General features: G+C 42.9%; 1 long non-coding RNA gene across 1 annotated transcript in view; it reads right to left on the minus strand.

Annotated features, from left to right (window-relative positions):
• Positions 1-20,631, minus strand: part of LOC108938749 (uncharacterized) — a 130,765-nt gene extending 110,134 nt beyond the window's left edge. Inside the window, exon 1 of the long non-coding RNA XR_001966455.1 lies at positions 20,578-20,631. This is a non-coding gene — a long non-coding RNA (uncharacterized LOC108938749). The remainder of the gene's footprint in view (positions 1-20,577) is intronic.
• Positions 20,632-21,103: the final 472 nt, after the last annotated feature.

Here is a 21,103-nt window from a genome sequence, read left to right on the forward strand (position 1 = left end):
GGATGGATATTATCAAAAAAGGCTGGGCCCTCCTTTATTCTCCAACTGCATATATTTCATTCACAGAAATAATTTAGTTCAAGCAGCTTCAATAGCCAAACGTTAAAGGCCAGTATAATGACCAGAGCATCATTTTAGTGGCTCATTATGTGGTTTTAATTTGGTGAGGAGTGGCGGCTGTCTTTCACAGGCATTTGGTGTCCCACACACTTTTCATCAGCTCCTGCTATTGTCAAAACTGTTTAGTTGCAAGTGCCAGAAAAATGAACAGACAGCTTGAAGCCTTTAGACCAAGTCTTGATTTTCTATGTATATACACACACACACACACACACACACATTTTCAGAACCGCTTGTCCCATACGGGGTCACGGGGAACCGGAGCCTACCCGGGAACACAGGGGCGTAAGGCCAGAGGGGGAGGGAACACACCCAGGACGGGACGCCAGTCCGTCGCAAGGCACCCCAAGCGGGACTTGAACCCCAGACCCACCGGACAGCAGGACTGCAGTCCAACCCACTGCGCCACCGCACCCCCTCTCTATGTATATATTAAGATAAAATTGAAAAATCTAAAAGTTCTGTTCCTAAGTTGATCTTTAAGTCAGATTTATACAGTGATTGCAGCAGATCATGTGTAACTAGTAGATGGCAGACAACATCCAAACAATAGGAGTGGGGAAACCAGTCTTACTCCTTAACCCAACTCACTTCAAGATGTTTACTGTTCACATCTTGACTTCAAGTATTTTCCACGAATGAGATGAGCATTGCACGTTTGTGACAGATTACTCAACTGACACTGAACCAATTTTTCTATTGGCAGTAAAATTGTTTTAGCACAACTTGAAGTTAAATACAGGTAGTCCCCGGATTACAAACGAGTTCTGTTCCCAAGTCTGTCTTCAAGTCGGATTTGTACATTAATGGGAACAGTTAGGTATGGTTCATATCTAATAGTCAAATGTTTCTCTTGTATTGTATAGCTTTCTATACATTAAAACATTAAAGAAAAATTTCTGGATACACTAAAACATCTATAATACAACAATACAGCAATAACACAAATGTAACTATGAACAGTATTGAGAGAGAATGTGTGCTGAGGTATAAAAACATTAAACTAATGTTTCCTTCTGGACCAGGGGGTGCGGTGGCGCAGTGGGTTGGACCGCAGTCCTGCTCTCCGGTGGGTCTGGGGTTCGAGTCCCGCTTGGGGTGCCTTGTGACGGACTGGCGTCCCGTCCTGGGTGTGTCCCCTCCCCCTCTGGCCTTACGCCCTGTGTTACCGGGTAGGCTCCGTGACCCCGTATGGGACAAGCGGTTCTGAAAATGTGTGTGTGTGTTTCCTTCCGGAATGTTTGCTGGCATTTCAACTTTTTCTGATTGAAACTAAAGTGAAATAAAGCAATCATCATTGTTTTCCTTTTCTTTGATGCATCACCATCACTTGCGTTACATTTACACCTTGGTGCCATTGTTAAGAGAGTAAAAACGAGGGATTGAGGAAAACGAGGGACTTGGAAGGATGGCTAGGTTGTGGTGGCTTCAGTCAAGAGTGCCGGAGAGACTGGTTTATCCAATGAGATTCTGCAACCAGGGTGTGCAAGCGCGGCTTCTTTATATCCTGCCGCTCTGATTTCCGGCAGGTGCGACGTTTGGGGTGAGGTTGTGGGCGTGACAGTCCAACTGAAAAGAATGAAGTCTTTGTTCTACATCAGGCTCATGTGCCCACAAGTCAACAAACCACAGTAGACACGCAATGTTTTGATGTGCGTCGCAAAGTAGTGCCCGTTTGTTATTACAAATTATCGTATGCAACTCAAATTTTTAATAGGTTTTACAGGCGTGGTTCGTGATTATGGGTTGTATGCAGCCGAAAGTTCATAAGCCAAGGACTGCCTGTGCCACGCCCACACCTTCAAGCCGACACGGAACACCTGGGACGCAGCGCAGAATGGGGCATAAAAGGCTGTGTCAGACCAGCAGCTGATGCGGAACCTTGTTCAGCCTTGTTCTTTGCAGCCTCCTAACGCTTCTGCTTCCTGTTTCCTAACGCTTTCCCCGATCCCGTCCCTTGTCCCCACGATCCTGTACCTCTTTATGATCATCGACCTCTTGCCTGTGTACCGACCTCGCCTTTTGGATTCTCCCTGTAATGACGTTTGCACCTCGAAGACCAATTGCCTGTTCTTTGACCACCTCTCTTGGATTTCCCTGAATACACCACGTAAACCGCTCTGCACTTGGGTCCACCGCTTCCTTCCGGAACCTGACATGACAGCCTGTATTGAAATAAGATGTCATTTTTGTGATTGCTACATCCAAGATTTCTGCAACAACCAATCAGTCAAGGGATACCAATTATGCTTTATCAATTGTGATATGAGGAACAAAGTAACATTGGAATTGTTTAAAAGTCAGATGTTAGGCCCAGTTTTGCTTTTAAAGTTGAATCTTTTAATATAGTCAGAAACCACAGGATAAGTGAGTTTTGACTCAGCTTGACAGGCACCTCAAGCCTCTCTCACTCACAAGTAAGGTGGCAGGGATGGATTAAACAATCTCAAAAGGCCGACAGTATTGCAAGTAACTAAAAGTTTATTCAGCCATTTAACTAAGAGCATGCGATGTGTCTACAGCTGCAGAATAATCGGTGCATCAGGATTGAGAGTTATCTGCTCCTGTTCACTGATGCATAGAGAAGTATAATCTCCCCCACCACCCCACCCCAAAAAAAAAAAGATCCACACAACTCCACACAAGTTTAGCACGGCTGTCACCTACCGCAGCTGCTGCGAATAAACCTCAGCACGAGTGTGACATGCAGAACAAGTGTGGGAGTAAGAGCAAGCTCCTGTACACATTTCATCAGTAGTGTGTTACAAAACACACCTGACATTTCCCACTTGTTCTCCCTGTCACTAATATAGTTCTTTAATGCGGCTCTCAATGATCATCAGCACATTTTGCCTTACATGCATCACAAAACTGACATTTTTACTTTGTTTGCTGCCTTCTCGATTCAGTAATAGTTTAGTGATGTTTCCTGTTTTTATATGTCATTAATGTCAATAAGAATAACACTGTGCCGTAAGATCTAGTTAAAATTAGTAAAGGTTTGTGTTAAAACTGCCACATTCAGCAGGTTTAATTTTAATGTAATGTTTTACGTGTTACACCAACTGACAGCACAAGTATATTATTCATTTGTCTGGAAGTGCATCATTCCTGTTCGAGGATACAAACTTCAATTATAAGCAGCAGACAACCATTTCAGTAAGAATTATGGAGAAGTAGAAAGGCCAAAGGTTGCCTCCAGAAACAGCAGTGTCAAGTAAATAGCATGTGGCCATTAAGACGAGAAAATGCATTTGGAGTAAAGAGCAGAAGCCACGCACATCCCTTTCAGTGACAATGTACAGCTTCCCCCCCAACCAGAGATAACTGCAAAGGGGACACATTATTACAAACCAAAACAGTCAATCAGGGGATCCTGTACTGTCAGCCCATCAGAGTTGGACTGCGTTTTCTATTTTGATGACTACAGTGTAGAAGGGACTGCTGTGCCACATGCCACTGACATGTTCTTTGAGATCTGCTAAGCATCATGAATGAAGGATGAGGGACAGTCTCCAGCTATTGTTTGGACAGCAGGTGGAACAGCAGTTTGAACTGTTACTTTGAATTGAAAGGATCAGCATTTTAGTTCTTACCAATGCTGCTGTACTGTTGATGAAGGCAGTTACCCTGAATTGATGTAATAGAGATTACCCGGCTGTGATTTTTAAATGGGTATGTCAGTGTAAGGACCTTACTGTACAAATACAACACTAAGTCGCTTTTGAAAGTTCAGATAAATTGAATAGCTTAAATAAACTGAAAAGCTTTATGTATTCTGTCATGGCTGGTTCCGGAAGGAAGTGGCGGACCCAAGTGCGGAGTGGAATTCGTGCTTTATTCAGGGAAATTAGAGAGACTTTGTCACAGAACAGGCAAGGGGTCTTCGAGGCGCGAACGTCATTACAGGGACAATCCGAAAGGGAAGGTCGGTACACAGGCAAGAGGTCGATGATCATAAGGAGGTACGAGGACTAAGGACTAGGCTTACGGGAAAAGGAAAGGACTCAGGGATCAGGGAGGAGTAGAGTATCGGTAAGGAAGTCGCAAGCTACAAGGCTGAACAAGGTTCCGCGTCAGCTCCTGGTCTGACTCTGCCTTTTATGCATTGGTCTGTGCCGCGCCCCAGGTGTTCCGCGTTGGCTCGGCAGCGTGGGCGTGGCATATTCATTGCCATCTTTTCTAGTGTCATTCAACACTAAAATCATGACTTATGGTAATGAAAATTTTGCATAGACCTCTGCCTTTCATAGTGCATTTTGTGGATGTGTCCATTTAGTGCAGCCATTTGTTTTTGACAAACATGTTAATTTAGTGCATATGATTTTTTTTAGGATGCATTATAGTACATTATACAGAGGGGGGAGGAAATTGAACTGCATAACAGTATAACTAAATGTATACCATCAATGCATGACCCATGTAAAAAGGACCCATTGTTTGAGAAACAATATATGATTCATTTCCACTGAAGTCAAAGTTGGTGTTTGAAATCATTTGCATAAACTTTATGCGGCTCATAGCTTAGTGAGATTACGCTAAATTTCCTACACTGTTTCAGTTTGCACCATAGTCCATCTGAATTAGGATTTATGCAGCTATTTACCAATTTGTAACTCATTTTCACTGTATATATTCAGGGTAAGCACCTTGATCAAGCGTTTTGCAGCAGTAGCAGAGATTTGCCTTCAGATGGCAAGGTGATCCTCCAAGCAGTGTGAACCATCCCCATTTAAACTCCTCAATTTGATTGTTAGGGATAGTTTGTTATAAAGAAACCGTAAGAGCACACTGAAGAGCCTCCACTTTGAGGCAGTCATTCTAAGCATTCTAATCCAACATCATGGATTTCAGTACCGTTTTACATCTGCCACGTTCTCATTCGCCCGGAATCAAAAGGTACACTTCTGAGTATCTTCAAGGCAGATCCACAGTTGGCAGCAGAAGCGAAAAAGGGACGAGGTACTCAAAAGTCATTGTTCAGGATGAAAAATGACTGTTCCTCAAAGCATTTGCCCCTGGACATGGCAGCCCTTGATCTAAATTTAACACACGTCTTACCCCTCACTTGCTTTCCCTGGAGTGCCACCAGCGCTGGGCCAAGTGCCGATCGCCTCCCTCAGCAGTCAGGAAAGGCAAGAAGTGAGAAAAGTACTCTATTCACAGAGTCCTGGATGTCCCTGTCCACCCAACACACACAAACTGTGTGTGTGTGTGTTTGTGTGTGTGTGTGTGTGTGTGTGTGTGTGTGTGTGTGTGTGTGTGTGTGAGAGAGAGAGGGGAGTGCAATTGAAGATGACTGAGTGAGGTGCAACAGCTCATCTTTGCGATGACATCCATTTGGCGACATCCATTTGACCTTTGCAGTGCAGTATATTGCCTCACAAAAGTCACCTTGCCAATGACCTCCTTCCTTACCCTAGGGTCCAGAGCCATAGCATGAAGCAAAAACAGAACCTGCAAGCAGGAAGCTACAATTGCTGATGCAGCACCCATGTTCCAAGAGGTAAGACCTGTTATCAGCCTCTTGAAATGTGTGAGCTGACAGCAAAGGACAATGAAGCTTAGTTTCTCACCATGGTATTCCAAGGATACCTTAAAGAGCAGCTAGTGTAAACCACAAAATACACTGACAATATTAGCTATAATCCGGTCCCATTTACCCATGATCTTGCCCATTCTGACAAAGATCAGGTCTAGCCAAATGGAGCCCATCGCCACCTGTTTAACATTTCTCCATCACACTTAGAGGTGGTATGACTCAAAGACACTTCCTCCAGCTTAAACCATGCACTTCTTCCAATAGCTTACAAACAGTTGGAAATAATGAAGTCCCGGGAGGGGGGTGAGCACAAGAGAGGGGAAATTATCAAATATGGCCATGAGCTAGCAGCCTTTGTAGAAGGTCTTTGCTTACTATTGATCTGATAGTACACTAAAGAACTGATTTTTTGTAGCTCATATTTATTCATGCAAAGCAGGAAGCTGCTCACAACATACAGAATAAGTTCCTTTGGAATGAAGGGGAGCTGCAAACAGGCACATCTAGCTGCATTACAATGAGAAGATGAGTTCTGCAGAGAGATTTTGGCTTTGCACACACACTGAATTGCAAAACATGTACTATCATTGTAAATATGCTTCCATAGGTTTGAAATTCAAATGCTAAATCGGTAGACATTTAAAGCACCAATTTAGTATTCTTCCAACTTTTAGATGCAGGGAGACCATTTACCAATTTGTTTTCTGGTAAAACAAATTGGAAACTAAAACCATGCCTATACAAACATCTTTTGTCACAGATAATGTATCCAAGGTGCTGGATGCCAAAATCCAAGCAGTTCAGGAGGTAACATTTAGGTTTTTCCATCTTGCTATAGGAGGACCCAGGTTCCAATCCTTACTCCCAGTGTAACTCCCTGTATTAAGGTTCTTAGTCAATTACTCCAGTAATTATTTACTTGTGAAAGCAAGTAAATCATTTCAAGTAGCTTAGTACACAAACTTAAGATACTCAGCTGCCTTAGGAAAAAGATCCAGCTAATATTTCTATATTTGGAGAAAAGTGTCTGCTAAATGGATTAGTGTGTGTTCAACCATTGCCTCTTCCATTTTCCGACAAATGTATCAAGTGAGCTGATAGTGCAACTTGTTAAACGGACTCAATTTCTATATTGTTCTCAGAAGGTACCATTTATCTTAAGATAAAATCAATTCCAAAACATAACACTTGTGTTTACAATATAAACCAATGTTAACATATCTGAGTGATGAACATTGTCTGATAACATGTCAAGAACTGAGAAGACCCAGGGGTAGGACAGCAGACCTGAAGGAACAAGGGTCTGTGTCACACTGATGTGCAACTGCATCTTGTGCACACACTCCTGCAGAGAGCAATATCCTCAGTGCCACTAAGTCACACTTGTGCAGCAGGGGGGGGCAAAAAAACCCTTGGAAACATGGAGACATGGAACTTGTAACTCCAAACCCAGTAGTGTATTTTTAACGAAAAGGTTTACATTGGCCATTTTATCAAACAGTTGTCAGTTTTAGAATGGCTCAAGGTACACAATACTGGCTGTCGAAAGCAATTAGAAAAATAAACTGGACCTAAATAGTTAAGTTTCTTTTGCAGTCCTCCCCACAGCACTGTTCAATCAGCAAATTGTAACCAATTTTAAGTATTTTATAAATAAATCAAAGTAAATAAATGGCACTGCATAATGGAAAGTAAATATGCAGTGCCTTGAAGGTTAAAGAGAAATTTCCTGTTTTTGCTCAAAGAGAAGTAACCCAAAAACAACCTTTTCATGGCCTGGGGACAATTTAAATTTTATTCAGTTTCTCTAGCAGTTCAGCCAACGAAGAAGTGCAACCAGAGTTCAGATTTTCTGTTGGTTCTCTTAGCAGGGTCTGAAGCAGCTGATAAGTGGTTAGAGCTGCTGCTTTTGAATCTGAAGGTCGTTGGTTTGAATTTCACCTAATGCTGTAGTACCCTTGAGCAAGGCACTTATCCTAAATTGCTCCAGTAAAGTTTCCCAGCTGTTTAACTGGGTAACTAGTAGCTGAACATTGTAAGTAGCATTACAGAAATGATCAGATAAGTAAGAAAATGTAAAGATGTTATGGGATATTCAGTAGTTTTCATAGCAGCAGCTGGTTAATAGCAGTTGAGAGTCATGAGGGAGGTCTCGTAAATTTCCGAAACTTTCACTACATTGTCACATGGAAATGTACTTTGTTTCAGCTGCCTGATTTACCCCAGATGGGACAGAAGAATCAGGAGAGGTAAATAAACCAGACAGACCCTCAGAGGACTACAAGAAAGTTGCAAGGTCAGTATCATTAAATGGTGAAATGCTCTCAAGTTTTCCCTAATGTTGCTTCTTGAGCTCTGGGGAAGAACTTCACAGTGCCAAGAGTTGAAACTTGGGCCCCAGTAAGTTCTCCTGTACTATAATGTCATTGTAACAGCTACTGCATCAGAGGAACATTTTACTCTACAATGGAGTCACTATAATGAACCAGCTACTAGGATAAGTAACTATTACAAATGGATGTTTTCACTCCATTAAACCCTTAATACCACTATATTGCTACTGCTGCTTCTTATCAAGATGTAGTAATAATGTAATATTAAAACATTTATTCACAAGCCTTGGACTGCAGAAATAAACTGAATATGAAAACCCAGGCATGTAAGATGATTTCAATCATCAGTTCAGGCTTACAAGTAGCTGCATAGAAGTGCGGCATACAGCGAAATTCTGAGACCACATCCAGCTGGTAAAAAAAAAAGAAAAAAAGCAAACAGAAGGCAGAAGGGTTGTCTTTTGGGAAGATCATAATCCCCAAAACTGTCAAAAGCACAAGAGATTGAAACTGCTAAGAATCACCTGCTATGAGGAGACACTGAGGACGTTCTAGTAAAGTCTGTCATGAAAAAATGGACAGGTGGGGTTTGCACAGTGACATGGACCAGAGTGGAAATAGGAGGTTATTTTACAGTTTTTTTTGCATTACAGGTGTTTAGACATCTCTACACAAAATACCCATAGTTACCGTGAAGTTTAAAGGACAAGTCTTGATTCCCACTCTTGAAGCTATACCTTTGATCAAGATATTTACAAGTTGAAAGAGTAACTTCCACTGTGAAAGGGCTTAAATTTATGAGTAGATTAATATGGAAGCTACACATTTCAAAGGTAGTATATACTGCAGAATTATTTAAACCCTAGGCAATTGTTTTATTTTACTTGGTCACAAATGGCCCACTGAGTTTGTTGTGATATTTTTATATATTTAGAAACAATTGCCAACTGTAAAATATGGTGGTGGCAGCATCATACTGTGGGGAAACTTTTCATCATGGTAAAACAGAAGAATGCATGCTGCAAAAATACAAGGAAATACTCCCAGTTCTACATCCTGAGAAACAAGTTTGGAAGAAAGTTCACTTTCCAGAAGGACAACCATCCCAAGCCCAAGGCAACACTGGTATAGCTCGAAAACAAAACATGTTTGCCTTGAAGTAAACCGGTTGAACTCCTGATCTCAGTCCCACAGGGGATCTGTGGCACAATTTTTAAAACTGCAGTCTGCAAGCATCATCCAACCAGCCTAAACAATCTATACATTTAAGGATCTCTCATAAAGCTGCACCATTCAAGCTGCAGTGATGTTAATTGACACTTAAGCAGTTATTTTACACTGAGCCACATTGTACTGTGGTATGACCAAGAATTTTGGCAGAACACAGAAAATGTTTCATTAATTGCTTCACTTGATGGGGTTCGTATTTTATCCTCCTAATGCAGAGAAAGTCAGTTTTCAGGTGAAAACTTTAAGAACTGAAGAGCCCTCAATCAAACAGCAAGGCTGCATGTCTCTGCAGCTGAAGTGAATGATTGTTGAACCCTTTTGTCTAGTGTGCCAATTGCACGGCTCTGGAAGGACCTTAAGCAGAGACATGGTAAGCCTGCATAGATGTACTTGAAGAAATTACAAGGCTGATTTTTTTTTCCCCTAAGCATTGAAAGCATGGGGTTTGAAATGCTGAAAGTGTCTTTCAGAGGTTTATAATCAGTTCCTGTTAAATAATTGAGCAACTTGATCTGCCACTGTCCTCATTGCACTCCCTCTGTTGCTGAGCAATTGGGTTGGAGAAAAATGCCTTCTGAATATGCACATCTAAGATGTATGTCATTAGTTTGGAACAAGGACAGTGCCATCTTTGAACCTACGACCATTTGTGCTGCTGTTTTTCCATGACGTGCTCAAGGAGCAGTGTTAGACAAAAGCTCTTTGCATACGACACCCACTTCTGTCTGTTATGGACCGATAAGTGAAACCTACTCCTTTTTGCCAGCCTGACCTGGTTTGGATCCAGAATCTAGACAGTGGTCCCAGAAAAGGAGCGGTCTGGCAACCCTACTAGTCCGTGTTCCTCGTTTGATCATCTGCAGAGCCCTGGGAAGCAGGATTTAACTGTAATGCAAGCTCATTGATTTATAATTTACAGAGCTCTGGCAGGCAAGATAGAATGTTGGTGCTGTGATGAGGTCAGCATTCTCCATACCGAGTGAGAGACACACACACAGACAGATAAAGGTCAGCATTTTGATTCGTTAGCTCATTTGTGTTGACTGCTTTGCACAGAAAAATGGATTTTGGATGTTTTGAAGATGAACTTCTGCACTTCAAGGTGGGCTGGGCTTTCGGACACTTATGAAGTAGCAGTTCAAGCACTTTGTTTTTAGCCTTAGATCTTTCACTCATTGGTACTAACTATGTAATGTACAACCTATTGAGGAAAACGTCAACAGCATGATGTGATTACCATAATATTAAATATTTACCATTGACACTAGTGATCACTGTGGTCATTTTTACGTTTTCCAACTCATGAACACAGTGGTCTGGAGTCTATCCTGAAGCATGGGGTCCAAGGCTAAGCAAACAGGATACCAGTTCATCACAGGAACACCAACTCAATTGCACAGTCTCCGTTTAGTACAAATCTGCAGTAGGTTCAAATCTGAGGGGGGAAAAAAGATTTGGTGAAAACTGAACTGCATTTTGCAGTTGAGTCATTGCAGCCCAATATGATTTAGTATAAAAGCTGACAGATCATTAGATATAAATTGAGGTAAAAGCTATTTTGTGTGTTTGAGGGGAGCTTTCAGACATTACATCTGCAGTCTATTATCTATATCCAGACCCTGTGCAGGGCACCTTGACACATGGCAGTGCTCACTCACACCACACTCTTCCCTACTCTTATGCATATTGGACAGCAAAGGCGATAAGAAAACTAATTTAATATGGCATCCAGGAAATACATTGCTCTAGACAATCTAAGAGGGAAGAAAAGGGGGGAGAAAAACTACTTTTGAAAATGGAGATGAAGTGAGGGTCATTTCTTCAGGTGCTGTAATGTAAATCAAGGTAGGGATTCAGCCTTTGATTATGCACCACCTGGCACAATTGTAGAACTAAACTAGGGATCTAGTGTAATTTATGAGTTTTTATACTTCTGGAAAGATTTTAAAGCCTGCTGTGTTCAAAATGTGCACTTCAGAGACAAGCTGGTCAAAAAGTTACATGAAGTCTTCCTGTTGGTGTATGCAAACAATCAGGGCTGTGGCCCAGTTGGGTTTGAATTACCTGCTGGAGGCAGCGCATGTAATTTGCAACATTGTCAGTGTGACCTACTATGAGGAACAAGGTTGGCAGATGACCGTTGCACTCTGGGACTGGGCAAGATACATGCAGCAAAGCAAATGGCTTCGTCAAAATATCGCTCAAAAAGCCCGAGCTTTTAACGATAAAGCTGGCAGAAGGACAGAATAATGGTCCTTTTAAGGAGACATAGCCCCGGGTGACAGAAGAGCATACTGCCTCTTATGCTAATGAGGGGCCTCATCCAATAGATACCTTGATGGAGGTGAAACTGCAAATACACAATGCTAAGAATTGATGTCAAGAGGCTCCAGTGCAAGACCATAATGTGAGGGAAGTACGCATGACTTGCAAATTCAGGCAGGTCCACAGCTGTCCAGGGCAATTGATACTGAAGTGGAGGACAACAAAAACCAGCTGTGGCATGCCCAGGCTGGGGGAGAGGGGGGTGGTAAGGAGGAGTGAGTGACTTTACCACACCTGTGGGTAATAACTGGCCCAATTTTACACAGTTTTCCCAAAAAGGGACTGACTCAGGAGTTCCAGATGGATGCCGTCCCGAGAGATGGAGGAAATGCGCACCTCAGATGCCGAAGTCTTGATGCCCCGCACAGAGGGCACAACACAGCACAAACAAGGAGAGAATGTACCGCACGTGTGAATAAAAGGCTTCACCTACCGAACGCCTCCCATGTGTTTGTGGCACACCAGCATAAAAGGTAGCTCTGCATATCAGAAAGTTTACCAGCCAGCACTTACAAGTCCAAGAGGGAATTTTGGTCACTCAATCCACAATTTTATGGAACAAACAAGAAAACTAAAAACAATTTTCAGAATGTACAGCAAGATCCAAGAGTCTGGAGTCATACCACCTCAAAGAGAAGACCCAGGAGTCCCGTGAAAACACTCGAACACCTGAAGAAACCACAAAATTAAGGCAGCTCAGCTTTGGCAACGTTTTAACACACACACACACACACACACACACACACACACTTTCAGAACCGCTTGTCCCACATGGGGTCGCGGGGAACCGGAGCCTACCCGGCAACACAGGGCGTAAGGCCGGAGGGAGAGGGGACACACCCAGGACGGGACGCCAGTCCGTCGCAAGGCACCCCCAGCAGGACTCGAACCCCAGACCCACTGGAGAGCAGGACCCGGTCCAATCCACTGCTCCCCCGCGCCCCCCACACAACGTTTTAACATTTTCCTCAAAACACATTTCTTTTGGATTGTTACATACTGAGTAAATAAGGTTTCTATGCTTCTGCACCGTTTGTATAAGGTAAAAATGTGACGAGTGAGTTACTGAATGAGCAAGTGGTCAGGAAGTTTTAATTCCAGAGGAAGGGGCTGAGGTCTCCCAGAACAATTCATGAGCTGGTTTTTATTCTACACAGCCTGTGATCATTTTGTAAGAAACCAGCTAGCAAGATCAGCTAATGTCCTTCAAGATGCCTGCCTCAATTAGTTTACACACTTTAATTATAAAATTGTTTTTGATAGTGGACCTTGGCACCTTAAAGAACAGAATGACTACTGAATGCGATACAAAGGAAGTCAACTTTAGGATATTCCTGGGTGCATCTCAGCTATATTCTAAACCTAAGGCACTAATACATATTTTTCTGGTAGTTCAATGGTATACAAGGTTACTGGAAGAGGGAATGACTCAACCATTTAAATAACCTTTAACAAAACATTTGATTTGTCCCCATCTATTTCCTTTAACCGCAACCCAAATTTTGATGAAAATACTAAATGCAGACTTGTTGCAAGGCAAGAAAATATTTTAGTGCCATGGTGCAGTCCTGAAGGTCCCTCTGCAAACATGCAGATTACTACATTTCCGCATGAAAGAAAACATTGAGCAAGACAATTGAAAGGATGTCATGTCTGACCACCCTTTAGGAATTTAGAGCTATGTGATCATCCCTGCAAAATATTGAAATGTATATTTTTGTCATCATTTTTGGCAAAACAAATTTAACCTTTGAACCTTGATTTATACATAAGGCTGCATTTGCAACTTCTCAATGTGATGTTCCTACATGTTGCTGGGACCCTGTGCTATCAGTGGCTTGAAACACAGATCTAGCCATTCCTATCTCCAGTTACATCAGGTTTTAAAACCAAAAAAACTGGCACTTCACTAAAAGCCAGAACATTTGTATTGCATTTGTCTTCACATCAGCATGTGTAAATATCCCCCTCAGCACCAAAGGAGATACCAGCAGTGCTCATCTTGATTACAGCAGTGATGTCTGCAAGCTGAACACCTGTGCTGGGTACCTATTCTGTCAGATAATTTCCAATTTCTTCCTTTTCCCTGTCCAGGAAGCAGTACAGAGCACAGCATTTGCATCCCCAGAGTGCTCAATATCTGATCCCTTTCACTCTCAGGATGAAGCGCTTAAAGTTGGAGCGATCTAAAACCAAAAATCAAACTCAATACAGATTGAATTACACAGTGAATGAGAGTTGAATGCTGTTTGGTCCAGAACATGCACCATTTACTTGAACATCAGAGGAAGGGAAAACATTTGCAAAGAGGAGGTGCAAAAGAGATCCTGTCAGTAAAGTACATCCTATAGGGTCATTTTCCACTAGTTTATGTGCATAGGGGGTACATACAATACACATATTTAGTACCTTTGATGGGGCACCAGTTGCAGGTGAGAGCTGTTCTACAATGTGTATTTATTAAATATGTCCTGTGACCATCGGCAGGAAGTCTGACATTTCTAAAACTTGAGGAATAGATTGTGGAGGAAGTAGAATGAGTTCACATTCAGTCTTTAGTTATTTTGTTCTCCCATTTAAGTTAGCAAGCTCTACTTCCAAAAAGCAGTTTTTAATAGTCATATTTATGTTAAGTTTAACAACTACTTCAGGCTGTCCCTATGGAGGCTGGCTGATTCAAGAGTTTGTAGGCATTACATGGAGACACCAAGGGAGGGGGGGCAACAGTAGTCACCATGGCCACACAAGCATGCTGCTTGACGTTGACACAGCTGGGTTTCTGCCAATACTCAGAATGGGGAAAAGCTTGCAACCAGCCATCTCCCCATTCTAAGATATGATTTTAGGAGCCATTGTAGATACCGTTATTGAAACTTGCCTATTGCATTTTTTTTTTGCAATGAAGTACTCTGGAGATGCAGAGCTGCATGTATATATCTCCAGACTTGCAGGAAACATTTTGCAAACTTTTTTTCTGTACGGAAGACCCATTGTGATTTCCATCTAATGGAAAAGTTACATGTAATTGACTTGATGTTTCTCTATCCAGATTTCCCCTTATACGAAGGCTGGCATTTGATTTTCAGGACAGTTCTGCTCTTAGTCATCTTGACACCTTTGTCTAAGGCAGCTTCTCATAACAGGCTTGTGCGTCAAGCTACTTGCACATTACCTGTTTGTACAGCTGGGTAGTTTGACCAGTACCAAGGGTAATAAAGTAGGTAGGCATATTATCTCAGGTCCTTCATTTAGATTTTTACCTGCTTTGGTTCTATATTAAATTGTGTTTGATTTTATTTCCCATTAGTTATAAAACATTAACAACTCCATTATGGCCTGTATAGAAAAATGAAATCCCAGTGGCTCAAATGAAAATGTTATATTCCAGTTTTAATTCAGTCTATAATAAGTCCATAATTATGCAGGTACACATCACTGCATTCTAATCATTCACAGCCAGTCAATACTATTTGATTGAATAAACTGATAACGCATTAAGGCAGGTAAATAAATCCAGATGGCATCATTAACCTTCACAAAAGGCAAACCTGGCAGTTCTTCCCCACTCCTTTCACTTCCGGATGAAATGAAGATGCTAAACATTGTCAACAGGAAAGCTGATGCAAGAACATTCTGAAGGTCTTTGAGGCCTTTCCCTTAATGGAAATGCTGAAGGTTTCAAGCTGCTCAATGCCACAGTTGGGTGGGAGAGATAGAGGGCAATAGGCCTCAGTCCAAGGTCAGTACCAATAGTTCCTTTGTTGAAGTCTCTGAGGCAGCCCATGGAAAATTCAGTATGCCATGCTTCAGGCTCCATCAACAACAACCACTCAACACACAACCCCCCGCCGTCTATTCTCATTCCTGGGTCACCCTTTGTGACCTACACTAATTCGGGTTGATAGGCTGAAGCTGGTTTCAGCCTTTCACTTAAGGGAGGTTGCAAACATGATGAGGCAGCCAGAGCTGTCGCTGGAGGGAATCATTCAAGATGGGTGTGAAATAAAAAAAAAAACAGGCCCCCCTCTAGTGTTCATCCTTCCCAATGGGCTTGCCCACTGCCATCGAGATGCGGTTTGCATGGCAACCTGCTGGTAACAAGCTCACCCTGTGGCGTAGCTGTCAGACCGCCCTTTTGGACAGGACAATCACACAAAATTAGACGCTCACATTTGACGGCGTGTCTTACGCTTCCCAACATTCCCTGAATGACCAGGCCTTGTTAACATCCATGAAGCCAAGTTGTTCATATTACAAATAATTTAGAATTTAGCCTTTTACAGTTATTTTGTTTGAAGATAAAACATTTGTGGTCAAGTGGTGTAGCAGATCTATTGCCTTGCAATTTAAGGATCCAGGATCTAAGGATCAAACCCTACCTCCTACCATAGCATGCTTATTCAAGGATTTGGTACAATTTATAGTATTCAGATGTATAAACAGGTCAAGTTTTCATTTATTGTATGAATAATATTTTAAGTGAGTGATCAGCAGCTGGTGCCACAGTGATTAAAGCCATCACCTTGCACTTAGAGAATGAATATTATTGCTGTACTGCCCTTGATCAAAGGGCTAATTGAATCGGAGTAAAAACCACCCAGGGCTGTATGCAAATATCTTAGTGACAATTTGTATAAGAATCGGTTGAAAGAATAACAAAATCACTTTGGACAATGGTGTCTGCTAAATCAGTAAGTTCTGTCTTGGGCCACTTTTTTGCTTCAGTTTAATACATAATCTGTACTCTTCCCGTGGTTGAGATATACTCTCACATGCATGTACCCACACCCATTACACCTTTCTCCCAAATTTCAGCAAAGTGGAGCAGAGCAAGGGCATAATTTAAGACAAATATTAAGCCCTGTGCTTCATTTACCACAGGCCCAATGGATACAAGAGCCACTCCAATTTTTTTGGGTATGCTTGTCAAACCAACTGAAAAGCAACAGAATGCACTGTGCTGGACATTAAAACAGACTTGAACAACAGTTCAGATCTGGTCAGTTTGCATTGTTGCAGAACAGCTGACCTTCTGTAACTTGACTATTCCTACAAGTAGGATGTTGAATGGCCAGCTGACCTAGAGTGACCTTCAACGATTTCACATGACAGGTGTCTCCATCCACTTCATGCAGCACGATAAAGGACAATCTGAGGAAAGATCAGCCAGGACTAAGTTTCTCTGCACATCTGAAGCTATCTTAACGTGAATGGGCAATTTCCTGGTACAAACACATGCGCTGAGGCCTAATCATGTGTGTGGTCAATGGGGAACCACACACACACACACACACACACACACACACACACACACACACACGCTGAACCGCTTGTCCCATACGGGGTCACGGGGAACCGGAGCCTACCCGGCAACACAGGGCGTAAGGCCAGAGAGGGAGGGGACACACCCAGGACAGGACGCCAGTCTGTCACAAGGCACCCCAAGTGGGACTCGAACCCCAGACCCACTGGAGAGCAGGACCCGGTCCAATCCACTGCACCACCGCGCCCCCCTATCAATGGGGATCCAGAGAAGATCAAATCCCTTTTCTCACCATGGTGGTTACACACCACCCAGCTGTATGCAACTCTGGGTCTTCCTGGGGAATGGAGCAGACTGACACGTGTCCAGTGAGAAATTCCTGCAGTGTCCTCCACCCGCACTTACAAACAGTTTAGTCCATTCATAAACCCCAAGAAGTGCTGTAGAGGAAACCACAGCAACGGTAAGAACCACTTCTAAAGAGCAGCACATCGCTGGTGTCTGAAAGGAGACATTTCCCATGCAATCCGTGTACCCTGATGAAAATAAGCACAAATATTAACTCACCTATAAAAACAGCCACTCACAAGATGACATTTGAGGAATATTGATTTTTTTCCCCAACTAAAAATATGCCTACAATAAGATACATCCTGCCCTATGTTTAGACTGGTACTTTGTCAACAGTTCATATTACTTATGCACTCATACAGGATCAAACTAATTCACTTTAGGGAAATTCCATGGAAATATTGCTGAAACAAGTACATTAAGGGAGCCAGATATAAAAATTCAAAGAAAACTATTGACATTCTTGGATGGCATGTTATAGAACAAGACTTAATTGCCAAGAACTGAAAGATGATCTGCTGAAGTCTACTTATGGAATGAGATGGCTCAGCAATGCAGGAGCCTGAAAGGGGATCTGGATAATTTGCACTTCAATGGAAAATGCAATTGGAATTCTATTTAGCATCAATCTGAAGCATGTAGCTTTGGCATCTTTTTTGCAGTAGGATGAGTTTCAGGAAATGGAAAAAAAAAAAAAGAAGTGTGCATATGGGTTGAGAAATATTCCTGTACTACTGTGCATTGTACTATACAAGTCCTTTTATCCAGACTGACCCTCCTTGCTGAGTATCACTGTAGAACAGCGCCCCCTACAATCTAATAGAGGAAGTCCTACTTTGCTGACAACATATTCTCCAAAAAACATCCATGTGCACAGCAGCTTCTGAGTTTATGAGCTGGGGTCCTGAATGAATGCAAGATTAGCATCCACAAGGGATGTATTTTGTTAATACAAATGAGATCTACAGTGTGTTGGTAGTGTCATTTAAAAAAAAAAAAATACTGGTGAAGAAATATCATGGGGGGTGGAGCTCAAGTCATTGCCAGTTTCCCTGTGCACCTATACGTGTGTGCACACATAGGTGCATGCAGCTTTGCACATATACACATTTAGTATGTGTGACTGCACCTTGTCAGAGTAAAGGGGAAGCTCCTTCTGGCGTTTGCATCCGTCTGCAGTTTCCCCCCCCACATACCAGTAACAAGAAAAATGTGGCACACGTAGGAGTCAGTATCAGCATGAAGAGTCACTAGTCAGGAATACTAAACACACGCATGCATATTCAAACAAAAACTGCTCAGATTTTATAGCGCATTTCAATCATGGTTGTTTTTAGGCAGCTTTTTTTAAACCATGTTGCTCTAATTCAGCATCTGACAAATCAGACCTCCTCCCCATCCTCCCCCCTTAAGTTACTTGCTGGGGGGGGGGGGGGGGGGGGCGTGGGCTATTGAATATGACTGAAAATACAAGTCAAATAATTTGGTATGTCTAAACCTAACCTCATTTGGTCATTTGCCACAATTCACTGTATGAGCACATTAGCTGTTCACAATTCTCTTTGAATAGGAAGTTAATGCAAGACAACCAGTGTAAAACTTTGTGCCTGCCTGGAATGCAAGGGACTTGTCGAAGCAACATTTGGAACGGTTTTATAGAAGCTCCTTTAAGTAACTGAGAATAAAAGGGAATCCCCAGGGGTAAATGGAGTTGCTAGAAGGATGTACCAGGTTTTATTGGAAAAGGAACAGAAATACTTACGGAAAGACAACAGCCCTAGAGGAGAAAGGATTTGCTAAGCTCACAAGGGTCACTACCTCCACACATGGACTTATCTTGGGCTGGGTCATCTTTTGAAGCAATGAAAAGGGGAGTATGCTCACTTGGTTCAGATGGAGACCCCCCTCCCCCTTTTTTTTTTTTTTTTCTGGTGAGACCTTCCTCCCTGCTTTTTACATGTAGCAGGAGGAGCAGACACACCGGTGCTGGCTCTCATTGGGTTAACTTAATCCAGTTTTAAACGGAGCAGTCTCTCTATCCAGACACCCGAAACCACACAACCTCACCTATCGAGATTGTCCAAGCTGGACGTGAGATACAGCAGAAATGCTTAAGTCCAACCCTAAGGTTTTGCTTCGAAACCACTGCTAGTGACCAATCATATCTGTCTTTGTTTCAGTCTCCCCTAATGCAGCCCAACAAGCTGCCCACCCCAGGCACAAATAACCATGGAAGTAACTGCTTGAGTGACTTTGTTTTGCAGTCCTCAAAAAGCCTTGCAGATGGTCTCTTCAATTGCCTAGACAGCCTTCCACACCCCTTACTCCCACACCCCTGGCAGACAGCCTGCTTCTCCATCTCTGGGAATACATATCGCTGCAGGTATTCTAAGAGGACTAGTCTTCACCGGTGAATGTCTACCTCTCTGGCTACGGAAAGGCACTCCCCCACCGCCACCAATTACGGCAACTGTCACAGAGAGTGCAGGCGATTTACGAGATGTCATCATCATGCCAAGCTGCAAAGGGTTTCAGCAGTGGAGACTATTCATTATTAAATTTTGAATGTTTCAGGGCAGTGAAGGCGCTCATGCAGCCATGAATCTTTCACATGCCTCTACAAGAAGGCAACTGCCTGTCCGTTCCCTTGATATCGATGTGAATCGACAGCACCAGACCAAAAGGCTTGGGATCCGTCCTCTAGCTTGTGCCAGAGAGATGGGAACATTTGGAAGTATACAAAAATGAATAACTGCAAAAAAGACTTAAAATATTTCACTCTACCTCATGTGTTCATATGCCCATCTTTTTTTATGCAAAGCGTTATGTGAACAGAGGATAAGACAGCAACTGTCTTCCAAGGAGGAGCCCTGAATAACTCCTAGGAAGTCATTGCGAAGTGATTCTGCAGGTTATTGGGGTAATTCCTCTGAGACAAAGATACATGTGTATTTTATATTGTATATATGGATGCAAGCACATGAATGACAGGGGTTGAAACTCCTAGCGTAAGCCCAGAAACCACCACCCGCCCCCATACCCACATCACTCATGCAGATGAAGACAAACACTTTGCCAGTAATTACATCCCCTTGCCTGCCTTACTGACAATCAGCTCCATGCTGGGGGGGTGGTGCAGTGAATAGCACCTTGCCTTCTCAAGGGGTTTCCAGCTCCCTCCATGCATCTCCTGAACCACAGCAGTTCCACACAATGTGAAATTGGGGGAAGAAAAAAAAGGGGCAGAAGTGAACTTTTCCTATTCCAGTATTCCAGCGGGGAAATCAGTGCAGGGTGACTTTCCCCTCGATGGCAGTTTGTCCTCCCTGCCTGTTAGCAGGGGTCTGCTGGTAGAATCAATTCCAAGCGTTCAAAAACACCCGAGGTAATTAGAGGAGAGCTGTGGTCCTTACCTTGAAATCCCTTTTGTGATTCAATAGTCCACTAGATTTGTTGCTGGAAAACAGTGCGTTGCTCCAGTGAGCAGCTCAATCCACCTCCACACAGCTGAACCTCTGCGTGTCGATCTTGAGAAAGGGCTTGAGTCCTTTGGAAAATTTAGTTTTTTCCTGATGTATTTCACTCCTTAGATTCCCTGTGAATCCTACATTGGTTGGGTGTCAATGCCTTCCCCCCCCACCTGGCTCTCAGGCAGATCTCCAGGCGTACAGGGTCTCCTTGAAAGGGAGGCAGCCTTTGCTTTCTTCTCCACCTTGTCGGAATCGGAGCCTTTCGGACGTTCAGCCCATTGTCGGCGCGGCTGCCTGCGCGCAAACTTTCGGACCCCGCGTTCGGAAGAAAGGTAGGAGGTGGATGGGGGAAACGGGAGGGTGGCGGGGGGAGCTCACGCTGCCTGTGGATTTTTATCCTTTTATTTCCTCTTCTCTCCTTCAGCTCTCCTCCTGGTAGAGCGACGCTCAGACTGGATGCTGAGAATGA

This window comes from Scleropages formosus, chromosome 5 (genome assembly GCF_900964775.1).
Source record: "Scleropages formosus chromosome 5, fSclFor1.1, whole genome shotgun sequence".
Classification (NCBI taxonomy): Eukaryota; Metazoa; Chordata; class Actinopteri; order Osteoglossiformes; family Osteoglossidae; genus Scleropages; species Scleropages formosus.